Source organism: Ptychodera flava, chromosome 14 (assembly GCF_041260155.1).
Source record: "Ptychodera flava strain L36383 chromosome 14, AS_Pfla_20210202, whole genome shotgun sequence".
In the NCBI taxonomy this organism is placed as follows: domain Eukaryota; kingdom Metazoa; phylum Hemichordata; class Enteropneusta; family Ptychoderidae; genus Ptychodera; species Ptychodera flava.
The window spans coordinates 26,552,200-26,573,302 of record NC_091941.1 but is presented as its reverse complement, the minus strand read 5'-3'; the positions used below and the strand labels follow the sequence as shown (position 1 = coordinate 26,573,302).

The 21,103-nt window shown below is 39.5% G+C and overlaps 1 protein-coding gene across 1 annotated transcript in view; it reads left to right on the top strand.

The window, feature by feature from the left end:
- Positions 1-21,103, top strand: part of LOC139149939 (fos-related antigen 2-like) — an 86,255-nt gene that overhangs the window by 19,387 nt on the left and 45,765 nt on the right. The gene's annotated exons all lie outside the window — the stretch shown is intronic.

Below are 21,103 nucleotides of genomic sequence, written 5' to 3'. Positions count from 1 at the left end.
TATGATGTCTACGAAGTTAAATCTGGAAATTTGTTTCATGACGCTCCTCATTTTGAAACTTAAAGGATTTTCCTCCTCCCAAAGAGACCGATATATTTTTGTTCTTTACATGAACACCGGTAATGTGAATGACGCGTTTGCTAAGACTGTGAATGACAGAAACGCTATAAAGAACTTCCTTGAAGGAAGCAAAGATCTTTCCGTGTCTTAATTTCGGCGATTACTCAGTTTCGGTTGTTTCGGTGAGATATACACAATAATTTGTCCGGAAGACACAATTCGCCAGAGGGCCAACCTACGCGGAAGAGCAATGGTTAGTGAGACTGGAAAGTAACGGAGGCGTGCTCGCCTCATGATTTCTAATTATTAAATCAATGTCCCTCAAGTGTGTGGCAGGACCGTGTTCAAATCTTTGAACAATTAACACGTTCTAAAAAATAGGATGTATGTCATAGATATTCCAAATCATTTCCATGAGATGTATGTTAGATGTTTGTGACAGGGTATTGACCGTCGGACTTACATTCTTGATAAAACCACGTTTCATAGGAAAGTATTTGCCGAGACAAACTCTTAATTGGAATCGTCCAATGTGATCCGTGAGCTGGCTTGTCTATGTACTCAGGAAACTTCATTGTTCGCCTTTAAAAAGAAATCGTCCACACATCATATAAAAAAAAATTAAAACATGTATATTATCAGTAATGATATGTAAGTATGTATGTATGTATGTATGTATGTATGTATGTATGTATGTATGTATGTATGTATGTATGTATGTATGTATGTATGTATGTATGTATGTATGTAGGGCCTATGTATGTATGTATGTATGTATGTATGTATGTATGTAAGTATGTATATATATAATATATATATATATATATATATATATATATATATATATATATATATATATATATGCGTGTGTGTGTATTTTTGTGTGTCTGCGTGTCTACTGTATAGCAATCGAAAGTAAAAAGAAGTTAAAAGAAAGCGTCGTCGTTTGTCAAAACGTTCACATGCTGTTCTCCTCTTTAAAGCAATAATATATCACGTTTATGGTTAGCTGTATATTTAAGACAGCGCAGATGTTTGATATAGTAGATGCGAGCTTGTTTTTTGATAGTTTGATGAAAGGGCGAACAGTTGTATATTTAGAAGGACTTAATTTGTATTCGCAGTTTTAGGCCATTCGGAACAGAAAATGCCGACGACTTGCCAAAAACTAACACTGCCGACAAATTTATTTCTTCCGGGTGCAGAACTGTTTGCCCTTTCGCGGATAAAGGTCATTAGGTATTTATATATTCAGGGCAAAGTGTTAAAATATCGAGTTGTGTGATTTTTCTAAACCCTTTCTTTCCTCGCCGCATTATACCAACACCGGAAGAGCATTACATTTTGCGATCACTGTAAGATGTCAGTAATAATAGTTCAGTTGGACAAACCGTGGAAGATACTATGTCGGCCAATTCCATTGCCTTAGAAGTAGATATGCAAGAACACGTCATCGTATGATGCCATTTATCTGAAACTGTCGAACACAGTTGGATGTGGAGGTCACCATCTTCATTGCTAGGTCAGACACCGTGAACAGTATCATCGGTCGCTGAGTGACTTGTGGAGGAACGTTTCAAAAATTTACCGGTAACAACAATGAAAGACAAAGAACATGATTCTGTCTTAATCAGCTCTGTACAATTTTAAGATTGAAATTTGTCGTCACTGCGAACTGCAGGTGATCTAACGGAACGGTGTATTTCTATGTAATTATCTCTAAAGATTGGAGCACCAATTTTTGGGGCCCAAAATTGCTTTTGGCCCTTGTATATTGTATTCGTTGAAGATTTGATTTATTCTTCCTTGTCCGTACTAACTTTTTGACAAGCTGGAACTCAAAAATTGTTGCACACAAACTTCTCAAACTTTACACAGGGCTCTGGCTGTATGAGACCTCGTGCATCTGACACTTTAAATTGCGGTTAGGAAGCGTTCAGATATTATGGTCGACGTTGGGCCGGCAAATTCTTCCTGTGCATCAGTTAAAATAAGTGAATCCCTACCCATTGCACCAAAAATTGATGACCCCCTATTTAGATGACAAAATTTCATGAACCCCCATTGCTTGAGTAAAACTGCACACACAAAGACCTCTGTGGAGGGATAGAATCCAAATAAAGACTTTCAGACTTTTCAAGTTACCCCCTAACAAACTCAAAATGCGTTAAAATCTCCCCTTCAGATTTTCTATAATTTTGAAATCCCCGCTCAAAGGGATTGGACAGATATTTCAGGTGGATTGCAAGTTTTATACGGAAGCATTTTTGAAGGGTCATGAAATTTCATGCATGCCTTTTTGGGAAGGTCACCATATTTCGCATGACCATTAGAAGGCAAAATGTGACTGATCAAGTGCTTCATCCTAAAATATCAAATCATAATACATTGAAGTCTGTTGGGCATACTATTAACATTTTCCCATAAAAACAATCTATATCTATACATTTACATATGTTTGATGAGTCATGTAAATGTACTTTGCTTGCAATGACAGGTAAAAAGTGCATGTGTGTACAAAATTTGATATTTGGATTTCCTTGGTAATGTTGATTCACTATACATGGTAGTCTTTGAGAAACCTATGTAATTCTTTTTTCAATACGAAACTAGCAATATCTATGCATTTAAAAAAGTTCGATAATTGACATGAATGTACTTGATTGGAATAGGGTGGTAACAACTCGTATGAGTAAAAAATATTGATCTCAAGTGTATTTACCGAAAATGTTCATCTTCTGTACATGGGAGTGTGTGATAAAACTTTCAAAATTTTCCTCCCAATTAAAAACTTGCTATAGGCCTACCTAAGCCTGTGCATATATAGATGTTGGATAATAGACACTATCGTAATTGATTACTATGTATAGCGAATCGACATCTTGGTGGAATTCCAAAATCAATTTTTTTTTGCACACACGTGCACTTGTTACCACCCTGATCTAATCAAGTACATCAATATCAATAATTAAGTGTCTATAAATTCACAGATTTAACCAGTTTTATATCGAAAAAATGTTCATACTTTCCTCATAGATTACAATGTATAGTGAATCAACATTTTCAAATTTCTTCTACCGATATGAATTTGTCACCACACTATTGAAATTTCATGCATGTCTTTGGGGAGGGTCACCATTTTCCGCACAACTATTAGAAGGCAAAATATGGCCGATATAGTGCTTCGTCTTGAAATATCAAATTAAAATATGGGAGTGTATTGGGTAAACTATTAACATTTGCCAATATAAAACAAGCTATATCTATGCATGCACATGTTTGATGATTCATGTAAATGTACTTTGCTTGCAGTGGCAGGTAAACAGTGTGCGTGTACAAAAAATGATATTTGAATTCAATTGAAAATGTTGATTCACTATACATGGTAGTCTATGAGAAAAGTACGAAATAATTTTCAATACAGAATTAGCATTATCTATACATTTACAGACCTTTGATAATTGACATAAATGTACTTGATTGGAATAGGATTGTTACAACTCGTATGTGTACAAAAATTGATTTTGGAATTTCACCTAATGTGTTCATCCACTATAAATGGGAATGTATGATAAAACTCTAAATAATATTTTTCCAAAGAAAACTTGCTTTACTTAGATATATAGATACATATATAGATTTGGATGATGGACATTACTGTATTTGATTAGACTAGGATGGTTACAGGTGGATGTGATGCAAGAAATTTGCTTTTGGAATTTCACCGAAATGTAGATTCACTCTACATGGTAGTCTAAGAGGAAACTATGAATTTTTTTTCCAATACAAAACAAGGTAAATCTGTGTATTTATGTTCTCTTGGTTATTGATATTGATGTACTTGATTAGATTAGGGTGGTGACAAGTGGATGTGAGTGCAAGAAATCTGATTGTGGAATTTCACCGAAAAGTAGATTCACTTGGTCCATCTGTACGTGAACATCGGGTTTCCTACCTGATGAAATTTAGGCCTATCAGAAAATAAGTTTCCGTTATTCCTGATTGTCGGTAACTGGTCGTGACACAGACCGTATATGTAGCCACAGGAATGTGTTGTAGTACTTTTAATGCGGTCACTATGGTAGTCTATGAGGAAACTATGAATAATTTTTTCCAATACAAAACTAGGTAAACCTGTATGGTTATGTACTCTTGATTATTGATATTGATGTACTTTATTACAACAGGGTGGTGACAAGTGGATGTCTGCGCAAGAAATTTGATTTTGGAATTTCACTGAAATGTTGATTCACTATACACAGAAGCCTATGAGAAAGCTATAAATATTTTTTTTTACCATACAAAACCAACTACATCTGTGCTTTTATAAGTGTTTGACAATTGATACAAATGTACTTGATTCAAATAGGATGTTTGAAAGTTCAGATGCAGCTAACAATTATGATACTGGAATTTCACATAAAAGTATTATTTAACTTTTCATAAGATGATTGTCTACAGGTAACTGTGAAATATTATTCCTGACAAAACTTGCCATATCTTTTAATATGTAAATAACAGGCATTGTTCATTGCCCTCACTGAGCTCGATTAACAAGAAGATACGCCGCAGAGTTATCAAGGCAAGATGTACATGTCACAGATAATTATACTTTTATCCGGATTTACAGTTAAATGACTTCAGAGAATGAACTCATGCAGCGAATCATTTTTATTTCCCAGAATATTTTTGAACTCCGAAACTTCTTTTGACGGGGCTGATACTTATGAAAATAAAGTGACCCCCTCTGTGCTATTTGAAAAATACATGACCCCCCTCCTTTGTAGTTTTCAAATTTAGGGTGCCCCTGGATTTTGCCGGCCCGACCCCCGGCCATAATAACTGAACGCTCCCTTAACAATGTTTTTAACTGAATTACAAATGAACCTTATGGTATCATGGAAAGAACTTCCGAGCACACAGCTATAGGCGGTCATATGATTGGACACGAACAAGCGAGTTAGTGTTCACCACAGAAGGATTTCTGTCGTATTGTCGTATTCTGTCTGTATTGTCGTCGCATTCGAGAGATCAGCTGCAGTGTACCCGTGTACACAAGTAACGAGGCTATGCTACAGACAGTCTCCACATTTAGCACTGAGTAACGCGTTCAAGGTGTTTTTATCGCCTTCAAATAGAGCCCTGATCGGAACGCAATAATAGTCTATTCGTCTGCATGTATACCTTGTCTTGGACACAACAACACCAATGCATGTGATAATAAGTGGCTTTACCATTTGAAACTTTTGACGGCATGTAGACTGCACACAATCCAGGAAAGCACTGCCAGCATGACATTGTTACACATCGACTTTGTGGGAAAACGTAGGCTAACATTTTTACCTCGCGTGCGCATGCGCGCAGCGAGGTTATGTCGCAGCGATGTCTGTCTGTCTGTCTGTCTGTCTGTCTGTCTGTCTGTCTGTTGGTCCATTTTCTCAAAAACGGCTGAACGTATTTCAGTCAAATTTGGTAGACATCTTCAGAATTCAAATGGCTAGAACTGAAAGGTTTTGGTGGGCGTGCCTTGGATATTAATGAAGTTATGAAAGTTTTAATTTTTCTGTTACGCCGCGTATGACAAGTGAAAACAATCGACTGTTTGAGGGCGCTGTGAAATGTGCTTGTCCAGGTTGGCTACAGCTGGATAGCTCTGGTTTCAACCACGGTCCCTCCGTGTTTCAACCTCGTATTGAACATTAAAAATATGATATTTTATTACTCATTCAACTCACTATTCAAGATAAAATATCGTTTAGCAAATTAGCTTCATCCTTGGTAATTGATTGTTTCCCTCGCTGCTCGATCGCCAGAAATGAGTACATACGTTCTTAGCCCTGCGTACGATGCTGTGTGTTCCGCTACAGCTATTAATAGCCCCGCTCACCACAGCCCTGCAAAGACCCGTACGTAGAGTTGGTGACTTCAAATCCATTTTTGGACTTGACGTAAAAAGCCAAATTACTGCCGAAATTCAGCGTTCTTGGGCCCAAGTCGTATCCCTGCCTACCGCAGCTACTCGATCGCTTCCAAAAATGCCAGTCTTTTATTCTTTTTTCGTAAATAACCGTCGATGTCGGCAACTCTCTCGCTAGCCCTGCGTACGTACGCAGTGTACGCTGTGCATTCCCTGTGTGCGTTCCTAACACACAGCGTACACTGCGTACGTAATACGTTCTCTACCTAGCCTCATGGCATGGAAGTGCTGATGAATAATAACTTTGGGTCAAAGGTATTGAAGTGTCCAATCAGGTTCGTGCACAGAGTCCAAGGCCATGACCTACTTCATGTACTGCTGCACTGTTTTGATTTTGCTTCGCCAAGAAACGTATTCGTCATTGTCCATAGAAGTATGTTTGCTCTCCTTTGAGGTTGTTTGTGAAACAAATTCCGGGATAGGCCTTGGAATGCATACGATCGGCATCGCGGCAGTGCATGTAGCTAGCCGTACGAGTATGGCGAGAGTGTCCGGCTTTGGCTACGCCGCCTCCCACCTCCGGTAGGCGGCGTAGCCCCCGGCGTAGCCAAAGCCGGACACTGTCGCCATACTCGTAGGGCTATGCATGTAGCGTACCATGCTTGTGTAACTGCCGAGCTCAACGTGCATTCACGGTGATACTCGTGTACAATCATGATGTGTTCAATTCTGATGAAGATTCATAAGTCTTAGTTTTGCAGTCTTTTTTCCGTACGATAATCCTGACAATACGTGTTACTGTTAGACGAGGTGGCCATTTTATGATAAGTTTCAATACTGCACAGCTACATAGCGTCACTATCGTGTGATCGAGGTACAGCGTTGTTGAACGGGATACAGAAACTCTGCAGAGGGAGAAACGATCGTTGACATGAACAGTCAATGTACTTCAGCACGTAGTCCGCAGATAGCGGATCGAGAAAATAAACGTGTCCCAGTAAATAACGGAATATTTATGTACATTAACTCGATATTAATCAAATTTCCAGCTCATCGCAAAAAAATGTATTGCAAAGATTAATTTGTCACTGACAAATACTGCACTGTATGGAAAAAACAGTCTGTAGAATAGTTCAACTTCAACTGGTAGGCATAGTATTACCCGAGACAAACACTTGTGTTGTCAATTTTGATTTCATTTCATAAACTTCATACTTCATCGAGTATCGTGTATTTCAGCCTTTGTGAAGCCATTTTATTGATATTTTCAATTTTTGTCTTGGCTTTGTTGTTGAACATGTTGAATCGTCTCCGTGGACTGTACGCAAAAGTGTGACGGGGTCGAAGTGACTTGGGTACCTGAGGCCGACCAAAACCAGTGTGAATTACTGGGGTCAAAGCGGACAGCGGCCGGGATGACGTGTTCCCCAAGCGAGCTACCTTCAGAAGTCTGTTTCATCGCAACTTTTAAAACCCGTCATTTATTTACTGATGTTATTCTCAGCATCACAAACATATACGCCTCTGCTATGTATCACAGCAATAGTTATATTTGAGCGCCCCGTAAATGGGATCCTCGTTTTTTTGCGAACCCGGAAGTGTGTCTTGCTCAATGCATTTCCTACCCATAGCGAGGGAAACTGCCCGCGTTCCCATGCTCCCATGCACCCTTTTTCAATGCCAGTGCAACGCCATCTGTGCAAAATTTGTGGTGGTATGGTCCCGTTGATGGAAAACCTCTCTTATTCTAACAATGACGTAGTTGACTGTGGACTTCGATTTCGTAAATGTGATGTCCATGCAGTGAGTTTGGGTTGGCGCGCTTATAATGTAGCTCTGCATGGCAGGGCTGTGTGTTACGGCGTTACACGGCCTCCCACCACAGGTGGGAGGCCGTGTAACGCCGGTAACACACAGCCCTGCCATGCAGAGCTAGCTTATAATGCAATCTTCGCCCGCCTGCGGTCCGATATCCCGCATTTATTAGCGATATTTATCTGTTTTGACTTGACCAAAGTTGGCAAAACTTGCTATGTACGTTAAAGATACTATGATACAAGATTATTGAAAGTCATTTGACATTTTTTTCAGCCAATTCCCAATATGCATATTTAATGAACCTTCCAAATTAGGGATATATACTGGCATTTACTTGATAAAATTTGGCGAAACATGCTGTGTACATTGATCATTATACCAGGTTATAACAGTATTGAAAGTCATTTTGCATTTTCATGTCAGCTAATTCATAATTTGCATAAATAGCTAACAAGCTTTCACGGTTTGGCATATAGAGCTTGAAGGACTTGACCAAAGGTAATTACACATGCTATATTGTGATACAATGACAGTACTCAAAGAAATTAATTATTTTTATTTCAGCTAATTACATATTTGAATACTTAATGACCTTTAGATTGATCTGTGGTGAAATTCATTGTGTTGATCATAACACTTTAAATGTAGCAAAGCATGTAGCAAAGGTTCAAACTTGCACATAAATGCAATATATAATGAAACACGTGAGCATTTTCAGTTCATATCTGGTTGTATAATAGCGTGTAGAACAAAGATGTTATCTGTAGTACAATGGTTCTTTCTGAAGTCAGCCTGACAATCTGAAATGATATTTACGTTATCAGACCACTTAGTTAATCTGTCATTCAGGATCGCAGTAAATATTTTTCCTAATGCGTTGAGAAGAGAAATACCCCTATAATTGTTCACATCTTTTCTGTCACCCTTTTTTGCCCACGTGTGAACACGTGGGCATATGTCGCAGCGATGTCTGTCTGTCTGTGTGTCTGTCTGTCTGTTGGTCCATTTTCTCAAAAACGGCTGAACGTATTTCAGTCAAATTTGGTAGACATCTTCAGAATTCAAATGGCTAGTACTGAAAAGGTTTTGGTGGGCGTGGCTTGGATATTAATGAAGTTATGAAAGTTTTAATTTTTCTGTTACGCCGCGTATGACAAGTGAAAACAATCGACTGTTTGAGGGCGCTGTGAAATGTGCTTGTCCAGGTTGGCTACAGCTGCAGCTGGATAGCTCTGGTTTCAACCACGTCCCTCCGTGTTTCAACCTCGTATTGAACATTAAAATATGATATTTTATTACTCATTCAACTCACTATTCAAGATAAAATATCGTTTAGCAAATTAGCATTATCCTTGGTAATTGATTGTTTCCCTCGCTGCTCGATCGCCAGAAATGAGTACATACGTTCTTAGCCCTGCGTACGATGCTGTGTGTTCCGCTACAGCTAATAGCCCCGCTCACCACAGCCCTGCAAAGGCCCGTACGTAGAGTTGGTGACTTCAAATCCATTTTGGACTTGACGTAAAAAGCCAAATTACTGCCGAAATTCAGCGTTCTTGGGCCCAAGTCATATCCCTGCCTACCTCAGCTACTCGATCGCTTCCAAAAATGCCAGTCTTTTATTCTTTTTTCGTAAATAACCGTCGATGTCGGCAACTCTCTCGCTAGCCCTGCGTACGTACGCAGTGTACGCTGTGCATTCCCTGTGTGCGTTCCTAACACACAGCGTACACTGCGTACGTACGCAGGGCTAGCGAGAGAGTTGCCGACATCGACGGTTATTTACGAAAAAAGAATAAAAGACTGGCATTTTTGGAAGCGATCGAGTAGCTGAGGTAGGCAGGGATACGACTTGGGCCCAAGAACGCTGAATTTCGGCAGTAATTTGGCTTTTTACGTCAAGTCCAAAAATGGATTTGAAGTCACCAACTCTACGTACGGGCTTTGCAGGGCTGTGGTGAGCGGGGCTATTATTAGCTGTAGCGGAACACACAGCATCGTACGCAGGGCTAATACGTTCTCTACCTAGCCTCATGGCATGGAAGTGCTGATGAATAATATTACTTTGGGTCAAAGGTATTGAAGTGTCCAATCAGGTTCGTGCACAGAGTCCAAGGCCATGACCTACTTCATGTACTTCTGCACTGTTTTGATTTTGCTTCGCCAAGAAACGTATTCGTCATTGTCCATAGAAGTATGTTTGCTCTCCTTTGAGGTTGTTTGTGAAACAAATTCCGGGATAGGCCTTGGAATGCATACGATCGGCATCGCGGCAGTGCATGTAGCTAGCCCTACGAGTATGGCGAGAGTGTCCGGCTTTGGCTACGCCGCCTCCCACCTCCGGCAGGCGGCGTAGCCCCCGGCGTAGCCAAAGCCGGACACTGTCGCCATACTCGTAGGGCTACGCATGTAGCGTACCATGCTTGTGTAACTGCCGAGCTCAACGTGCATTCACGGTTGATACTCGTGTACAATCATGATGTGTTCAATTCTGATGAAGATTCATAAGTCTTACTTTTGCAGTCTTTTTTCCGTACGATAATCCCGACAATACGTGTTACTGTTAGACGAGGTGGCCATTTTATGATTCAATACTGCACAGCTACATAGCGTCACTATCGTGTGATCGAGGTACAGCATTGTTGAACGGGATACAGAAACTCTGCAGAGGGAGAAACGATCGTTGACATGAACAGTCAATGTACTTCAGCACGTAGTCCGCAGATAGCGGATCGAGAAAATAAACGTGTCCCAGTAAATAACGGAATATTTATGTACATTAACTCGATATTAATCAAATTTCCAGCTCATCGCAAAAAAATGTATTGCAAAGATTAATTTGTCACTGACAAATACTGCACTGTATGGAAAAAACAGTCTGTAGAATAGTTCAACCTCAAGTGGTATTACCCGAGACAAACACTTGTGTTGTCAATTTTGATTTCATTTCATAAACTTCATACTTCATCGAGTATCGTGTATTTCAGCCTTTGTGAAGCCATTTTATTGATATTTTCAATTTTTGTCTTGGCTTTGTTGTGGAATATGTTGAATCGTCTCCGTGGACATGTAGGCAAAAGTGTGACGGGGTCGAAGTGACTTGGGTACCTGGGGCCGACCAAAACCAGTGTGAATTACTGGGGTCAAAGCGGACAGCGGCCGGGATGACGTGTTCCCCAAGCGAGCTACCTTCAGAAGTCTGTTTCATCGCAAAAAACGTCAACTTTTAAAACCCGTCATTTATTTACTGATGTTATTCTCAGCATCACAAACATATACGCCTCTGCTATGTATCACAGCAAATAGTTATATTTGAGCGCCCCGTAAATGGGATCCTCGTTTTTTTGCGAACCCGGAAGTGTGTCTTGCTCAATGCATTTCCTACCCATAGCGAGGGAAACTGCCCGCGTTCCCATGCTCCCATGCACCCTTTTTCAATGCCAGTGCAACGCCATCTGTGCAAAATTTGTTGTGGTATGCTCCCGTGTGATGGAAAACCTCTCTTATTCTAACAATGACGTAGTTGACTTTGGACTTCGATTTCGTAAATGTGATGTCCATGCAGTGAGTTTGGGTTGGCGCGCTTATAATGCAATCTTCGCCCGCCTGCGGTCCGATATCCCGCATTTATTAGCGATATTTATCTGTTTTGACTTGACCAAAGTTGGCAAAACTTGCTATGTACATTAAAGATACTATGATACAAGATTATTGAAAGTCATTTGACATTTTTTTCAGCCAATTCCCAATATGCATATTTAATGAACCTTCCAAATTAGGGATATATACTGGCATTTACTTGATAAAATTTGGCGAAACATGCTGTGTACATTGATCATTATACCAGGTTATAACAGTATTGAAAGTCATTTTGCATTTTCATGTCAGCTAATTCATAATTTGCATAAATAGCTAACAAGCTTTCACGGTTTGGCATATAGAGCTTGAAGGACTTGACCAAAGGTAATTACACATGCTATATTGTGATACAATGACAGTACTCAAAGAAATTAATTATTTTTATTTCAGCTAATTACATATTTGAATACTTAATGACCTTTAGATTTGATCTGTGGTGAAATTCATTGTGTTGATCATAACTCTTTAAATGTAGCAAAGCATGTAGCAAAGGTTCAAACTTGCACATAAATGCAATATATAATGAAACACGTGAGCATTTTCAGTTCATATCTGGTTTACTTTAGCCAATACCTTATTTGCAAATTTAATGAACTTTCCTAATTAAGGATATTTACCTGTCTTGACCAGACCAAAGCTGACAAATTGTTTTGTACATTAAAGATACTATGATACGAGATTATTAAAAGTCATTTAACATTTTTACTTCAGCCTATTCCTAATTTGCATATTTAATGAGAACATTTCATCAATTCCTTATTTGCATATTTTAATGAACTTTCCTGATTGGGGATATATATTTGGATTTAGAATTAATCTGTGGTGAATATTATTCGTTATGTTGATCATAACACTTTCAATGAAGTTGCACAAATGTGGCAAGGGTTCAGTTTGCATATAACTGCAATATATAATGAAACACGTGGGCATTTTCAGTTCATATCTGGTTAAAGAGCGGGATAACAATAGCGATAGTCCATTCTGACGGGAAAATTCCAGACTCAAAAATACAATTAAAAAGCTCAACAAGTAAAGGTAGAATAATGTCTGAGGCATACTTGTAGAACTCATTTGGAAGGCCATCTGGACCTGGGGCTTTACCTGATTTTAATTTTTTCAGACATTTTAACACCTCATTTTTACCTCGCGTGCGCATGCGCGCAGCGAGGTTATGGTTTAGGCGTTTCTGTGTGTGTGTGTGTCTGTCTGTCTGTTAGCACGATATCTCAAAAACGGCTTGGCAGATTCCGATCACATTTCGCACACAATTTGTTCTTCAAATTTGCAAGAACTGATTAGTTTTTGGTGGTTGTGCTTTGCGAATTTATCAAGTTATGAGTAAAAGAAAATTTGTGGCCTGTATAAGTCTATGGGAGGCTAAATAAGTATGTTTGAGGGCGCTATACTAAAACATTTTACACAAAGTGATTTCTGAATTCAGTCACTCGGCCGCGCTGATCGCTAATCTTGAGTTTTGACTGTTGATGTCGTCGTGTCGACGTTTGACTTTAAGAATCGTGTGGTTACTCTGGACATAGCGAACCAAAAGCTAGATTATCGAAGGTTAGCGTCATAATATTTGATCAATGCATTTTTCTCTGAGAATGAGATGTAGAGTGACACTTTTCAATCTTGTGTGTGTGTCAGCGAATTTATATTCCGGCATGGTTCCGCTGAGATCAGCATAATATTATGGCGACGTATTGACAGTCTGTGTCTTTTAAGTTGCTTTTCAAGATTGTATTAGCTACAGAACCAACAATGACAAATTTTTCATGAGATTTCCATGTTGGCATTGATGTTAAATCAGGAGCAGTAGGCTAGCTCCTGCCATGCTCCTGCGTACAATAGGTCTGCGTTTCCCGGCGGTACGGTGGTAGGCCGACGGCTTGTACCACACTGTCCACAGGACAGCACGTGGTAGAGGCCGTGTGCACAACCTGTACGCAGAGCTTCGAATACACTAGACAGAGTTCGTGTTTCCGTAAATTAGGCATTGAACTTGACAATATAGGCAATAACCAGAATCATCGACCATCGCCTGACAAGTGCACCATAGTCAGCTGTACATGAGTTGCGTGGCGTGGTGAGCAGGTTCCCATGGGTATTTATTTTTTGAAACGCGTACTTCACAGGTCACGAACTCATTTTGCTGCTACACGGCGCGGCACAGATGATTGTATCGTCAGGTGCCGCCAACTAAGCTGTTCGTGCAAAAAGGTGTTCGTGCGAAGTTTTTTAGCGGGCGGGCAAATTTCAAAACTAATCAGCGGGCGGGGAGAAAATATCGATATTTAATGTGGGCGGGGAAGAAATTTCATTACTTTCAGCGGGCGGGGAGAAAATTTTTGACAGTGGGCACCGGAAAATACGTAGAGGGAGGGGAAAGCGGCGTGGTTGATAGAACTTGAGGAGAAATTAAGCGCCTAACTTGGAGGGGAGCAATGTTCCAAGTATACTGCTAACTACTGGCATGGTTTTGTGTTGATCTGGGTTGCCTAGTGGGCATCTAGCTGGCAATGGGGAATTTTAGTAGTGGGGAGAGGGCAGTGGGGAGCTTGAATCGGTGTGGGGAGTGGGGAGCGGGCAGACTGTAGACACAATTCAGTTAGAGGGCACATTCAGTGTATATGCCAGTGGGAGGGCAGTTACGAACAGCTCTCACTTTCCCCTCTAAATTTTAGGTCAATGTCAAAAATAAGAAAAATCGGTATATCAGCCTTCAAAACATGTTTTGTGATGATTTTGAGAAATTCATGAAATTTACCTGTTGGCGGCACCTGTATCGTTTTTGGGCGCATTGAGATACTGTGAAGTAGGTCAACTCGTTCTACATGGCAATTATATGTGAAATATGCAGAATTTATACGCAAACGCGACCTCTGCCAGTTAAGAGCCTGCTCAGCCATTTGCACTTGCATCGACAGATATTGTTGGATCATAATTTTTCAAATGGTTTCTTTTCTTTTTTTTCATTGCGTAATACAGTGGGGATAATGTCAAATTTAGATAGATTGGATTAATTTCGGGAATAAAAAACAATGTAATGTCATAAAAGCCAATACCCCAAGAAGTACTTTACAAAATGTGCACGCGAGGCAATTCAGTTCATATCTGGTAATAATGCTGCGTCTCTTCTACCGTCTCTATTTCTCTTTCTCTGTTTTTGTCTGTCTGTCTGTCTGTCTGTCTGTCTGTTTGTCTTTATCTACCGCTCCTTTTTTCCTTATCTCCAAAATCCAGAATGATTCAAATCAGAGCTCAGGCTATAGAATCTAAAGATTAGAAACGGTTACGAAGGAAACATCTGTGTCAATCGGCAGCGAGAAGTCAATGTCGATGGCGGAAAAACTACAGACACTTTTTAAACAGACAGTGTTTAAATTATTTTAATGAGGTGGCTGCGTCCATTGTTCACATCATCGAATCTACAAAAATCAGCCCGTCCGGTGTTTTTGATGCAATGATAAAAAGCACATCGTGAAAATTTGTCACTTGTAAGACCAGTATGTTGAAGCTGTAAAATGTGAACAATGGCACCATTATAATGATTAAACAATTTTCCAAAGGGTTGTGGTCTCCAGGTGATACATGGTATGCCTGAAAACCCAAAACATTATTGAAATTGTAAAGTCTCCAACAGGTTTAAAGGTTAACTCATGCTTTTTCCTGTTCCATTTCTGGCTAGGAAACTTATAAGGAAAGGCGAAGAGGAAAACTTCAGACTCGCCAAATCAATCCGGAAACTGGACCGTGACGTGAGAAAATGCCGACTATCTTTCATTCTTCGTATTCACAAAAAGCAAGTTCTCATTGATAGACGTGGAGGGCAGTTCGTCATCGGTGTCTTGACGATTGACTTTTAATATTCAGTGGCGCGTCACGTGATTTCTGAAACGCGGGTCTTGGAGTCGAGCTCTTTCGGATTTTGGTTGCATCATCTCAAAGGATTTGAAAATCGCAGTACGAAGGTAGTAAGAAGTACGCTGAATGATGAAGTACGTGGATTGAGAATCATGTAGAAATGCTCCAAAAGCGCGCAATATTATTATTTCAACCAGCGCTAACAATGTTTGTGTTTACAAGTATTGTAGCGTCATTTTGTTAGGTTATCTCAGAATGTTAGCAATGTAACGACGGAAAATTCCCAAGGAGGCCACTATTTATGTGTCACGATAGGGTACATTTGTGCTCGTTTGATGGATGTTCTGATACTTAATGTATATGTCAGCCATATCTTACAATGTATCAGATTACATTTAGTTTACTGTCATTATGGATTTTTATCGATCTTTCCATAAAGGGGCAAATAACGTAAAAATGCAATTGTTTTTTTCTTTATTATGAACATGCAGGCCCTGCAAACTATATTACCCAAGTCTAGTTGCTTGGGAATCGATTTTTCATTTCACTACAGAGGAGGACTGGTTCGACAGCTTATAATATCTGTAACGATGGTCGGGCAATCGATCAAAGCGGTTGGTCATTTGTCGGCGAAATGTCACCTCACCCCAGTTGATTTTCGCTAGAGGCTGTCATACATTTTGGGCCGGCTTTGTAGAAAGTTAACTTGAAGTTCAAATGTACAATACAAGCCCTTGTGATGTTATACAAAGGTTTCGTCCAGCGTGGTAAAAATTAGCGCTTTTGGCGTCGTAATGCAATTTACGACCTGGATGTTTTAGAATTTACTATTCAAAATAATGTTTCATTTTGTCGTGATTTTACTGGTTTCTTATTTACTGGTTTCTTTACTGGTTTATTATCTTTTCACATATGGATAGTGAACTTTTCACACGCGTAGAGAGAATTTAATGAAATGAGAGGAATTTGAAATCAAAAGTAACTATCCTGATGTAGAATTGTGTCTACGCCTGATTTTAACCCTTTGAGCACTGTAATTTTCCCCCAAAAAATATCAGGGCAACATTTTACCAATTTTTATGAATTTTTCTGTAATTTTTTCCATGACTTTGGACTAAAGGGACATAGATTTTCATGGGCTACACTTTTTGACCAAACTTTGGGGAAAAATCAGAAAAAAATTGTATATCTGAAAGAAATTGTTGGCGTTATTGTATAGCGGCAATAAAAATCGACTGTGGCGCTTAAAGGGTTTAAATATACAAGCAAAAAGGCACAGGCGAGAAAAGACATGGCTTCAGCGACATGGAACACTCTACAGTATTTACACAGCGTGCAAATCAACAAAATAGGCCTGAAGCATCAAAAGAATGTCTGCAACTTTTCGCAGGGTTTCGCTCGTGATGCCCAGAAAGTATCGACTGTCGCTGCCACAGACATTTGTGGTTAGCTACACGTTGTGACGCCCCTGTGACACAGAAAACAGATTTTGTAGGCCACGAGCTTCCGCCGTGTACTTAGTAACCACTGTCGACTGTAGTCGCTATGAAGTGTTTTTTTGGCCTGCAAACAAGACTGGGTACAGTTCAACACACTGTTATTTGTACTTTTCCACGTGGCGCTCTATAGAAACATGAAACTAAGCTTTGGGACTAATCATGTACCTCGTAAATTACCCTCCTTGTGAATTTAGCATGATCCTTTCAAAACGCTCTGCCTGAACAACACTTGCTGATGCCGTAACAGTGGACTCACTTTAATACACAAAACATGCAGTCACACAAAGTTCCCGGCGCGGCGTGGGATTCTTTTCAACACAGAACAAATTCTCGTTCCAGCCATTATCAAATGATTGAAAAATCTACCTAACAGACGATGGGTTGGCTAAATATTTTGCTTCAACAGTCACACAAGTATTTTACGTGTCTCGGCAACTGTAGCGAAGCCTTCGTCTAGGCCTATTGCACTTCATTTTGTATAGGGTCACACATTTGTAAAGGTCGTCCTTTTTTTGCAAAAATGTCTTTTGAAGACGGTTTTGTGGTAACTCAATAGTTCAGTAATAACTGTAGCGAAGATTTCATGGTGCCATTGAAAAAATGTTTATTGATTGGAATTAAATACAGATGTCAATGAAAAGATTGCTCGCATGCTTGCAGAAGAAAAGTATGCTCTCCATATCGTCTGAATTTAGGTACTAGTAGAATGCGCCACTGGGACAGTATTCGGACTCAAATTTTTCCAAAGCTGTTATGATTTACCGCTTTTTGGGACTCATTGTGAGCTCTTGGAGTACATTAAGTTTTCACCTTTTTAGTTTTGTGAAAATTGAAAATTTAATTTGCTCCATAGATGTAATATGGGGATGGCTGCCATTTTGAATTCCACCATTGGTAAATGTTTTGTATTTTGTTTCTCCTGTACCAAAATATGTGCGGTGACCTCCGATTTTCATTCTTGATTTGGAATGAGAAGGATTGAAAAGTGCTTTGAGGAAAGGTTGAGCAGAAGCTTAAGTATTTCAGTTTCGATGCACGTGTAACCCTAAGTCGAAAACAACTTCACAAAGCAAATGGCAGCGACCAAATAAATGATGACAAGCATGCGCAGATCGAATTCTTCGAGAGGTTACACGAGAAGTTCCAAACGTTGCATCATTATTCTGATCTCTTTGAAATAGCTTAGCATCGGGTCCATTTCTTAAAGTGACGCTGACGTGGCTCCTTCATTGAATTTTGTAAAGGCCTACAGAGGAAGACATCGTTTTTCCGAGAACTGCGCTGTGTGTGTTTCGACGTTACAATCAGTCCAAGGCACAAATACGGTCATGAAATTTATTATGATCGTATTTTATTTTAAAACTACTTTGAATGAACAGGTTAGAAGCCAAAGATAATCTCACTGATGACCTCAAGCACATGTCCGATGACCTCAAGATGTGTGGCTTTTGACACATAAAGTTTGCCCAATGTATGGGCAAAGGGGTTACCACTTACAGATGACTGGAACATTCAGCCACGGAGAGTGGACACCACCCTCGATCCATAATCGGTACACCTATTATACGCAATGTGAATCAGTCGACTGTATAAACATGACGAAAGGTTTCCAACCAAAACTACATCAGTGCGGAAACACTATATACCGGTCTAATTAAATGGCTCATGTTTTACCGAAGATACAACTGAAATAAATCCAAAGAAACGACCCATGTATCATACTTAAATAACAGTAGATGAACGTCAAACGTTAACTGGGTTAAGTGATCTAGCACTTACACTGTTCATACAAAATAAATGATGAGAGTGCAATTGTAAAAGAGACTGTTGATACATATATATATATATATATTATATATATATATATATATATATATATATATATATATATATATATATATATTTCATAATGTAATGCATTATTAAATGATCAACATCACAAAAATTTGACTTGGATTTACGATATAAATATAAAAATATCTTTGGTAAATCACCTGAGAATTCATCTATTCATCTTCGGAGAGCCTTCAATTCACCATTTTTGAAGTTGAGCACTCCTGGTATATTCTTCTGTGAAGATAACTTAGAGGAAAATTTCACCAAGTTGCAGAACATCTCTGAGTCTAGAGCAATGTACTCCAAAGCTGAAGCGGTCAACCGTCTCCCTTCCCCAGCATATCGCTTGAGTTGGTAAAGACGCGATCTGTTGCAATGCCTTTGTAATTCTGCATACCCAGATGGTGTAAGCTAGCTCCCAGAGCTGTTTTGTGAGCGTGTTCATGGTGACCAAATTTATATCAGTACTCGCATATTATATCATTTGCCTTCGTAAACATTGCGAACAGAGAACTTAAAAGGCACCTTTTAATCAGTTTGATAAAGCCAGTACTACGGACTTAAGCTTACTACCAGGCGGAAGGCATCGGAAGCATAATGACTAGAATTCGGCCCACGCTGATGCACATGCGACAGTTTTATGGTGGACACCAGACACAGCACAAACAAAATAGGGACCAGGGGGTGACCTCGTTTGTACTTTATTTTCCGCAACGTTATATGTATCACTGAGCTATGGGAAACATGCAGGAATATACAAAACAAATGCCGTGAATGGCATTAATCTTTCTTTGAGGGTCAAAGGTCCCGGATATTGTATACTAGATATCTGTATCAATACCCATCAAAGAATAATCTAGTCCTTTATTCGGGCCTTCTTCTCACCCGAAAAATTCTTTAATAGTAAACTACACCTATATAATGTAATATAATTCGAATCCCTATACTCAATAGGATTGTCCAGCGAATTGACGACCTCGCAGTCTGGCAGTGCCACCCTCATCTGTTGTAACACGCGTCTCGCTGTACCGTAAACATGAAACAGACCGACTGATTTGATTTGTGGAGAATTTGTGTGTACTTGACAGGCATCCGATGGTTGGCTGCCTGTCAATGTTAAGTTCTTTGGCCAGTAGTCCATATATCTGTAGTGATTTACTTGATTCCTAAATGGCTGTAGTTTGCTCGATGATTTCATTCTTGAAAATGTCCCAACTGATGAGTTACAAATTCGTTCTGTCGGGTCACATAAATCACAAGGTCTCTAAGTAGCTTTTTTCAAACGTGAAGGGTTCGGCTAAGTTAAACGTCTTTATAACATCTTGCCCTTCCCCTTCGGTAATGCGAGGGCGAAAGCAAAGCATTTGCTGTAAGATTTTTATGGAGCGTGAAACTCTTTGGAAAAAATATGGACAAAAATAAACGTAAGGATGTCGTCAAAGTTAAAATGATGATTCCTTCACAATTATTCTGATTATCTCAGCCACTTCCATGTCATTCAACTCCATAAAATATTCCCTAATTATTGTCTAATTATCTGTCTTGCTCAGAGTATAAAATAGTACTAACATTCCCGTTTTTCTGTATAATTTCTTTTGTTTTCTCTAAATGGTTTGTACTTTTGTATATTGCTGCCTACAATCATAGATGCTAAATTCATCATGTTTTCGTGTCGTTAAATACCAGATTAACTAGCTGATCACCAAGCCGATGTCCCCATTATGGTGCCCAAATGGAATGATACGAGCAATTTGAGAACAAGACCTTTCCACGAAAGTACCATTGACCACCTTTGCCTGCTTGGAGCTTTTTCACGTTTCGATGAGATAGAACAAATATCTGGTGATGGGCATACACACAAACTTTGTTCACATGCATGGACAACGCAGTTGGCACACAGACGTATAAATATCCGGGCCGGGCAGCCATGAAACAGGGTCAATTGTAAGGCACTCGTAAACCAAGAAAGTTGGACAAGCCAGAATTACAATGGCAGGGTCTTTTTCTCCAGTCACCACCCGATGCATTCACTCACTAGCTTTTAAGAACTGCACTGTTGCCGCTACAGAAACGGCACAAATTTATTCCCGTGTAACTTCCGGTTTCCCGTAACTTCCGTAATCATAAAAATGGAAGAAATATGTTGAAGTTTTTGTCACTTTCATAAGTAAAGCTACTCATATCAATTAAATACAAACAATGTAAGTGTTTCCTAAAAAGACAATATCATGATTTCAGTTTTGCAAAGCCTTGGTTTTTGAGGCTCGGGTCCTAAGCTATCCTTTCGCCATAGTTTGTTGCATCGTGCGTTACCGGGGGAACAGACAGTAGATTTGAGAATGTAACTATGACCACAAAAAAGGATGCTTGAGCCACTTGACACATTTTTCTGCGATGGTCTACTTTGATATGAACTTTGGTCTATCTCTCTCACTCGACTCACAGTGTCTGTTTACGTCTGATTTCAAAC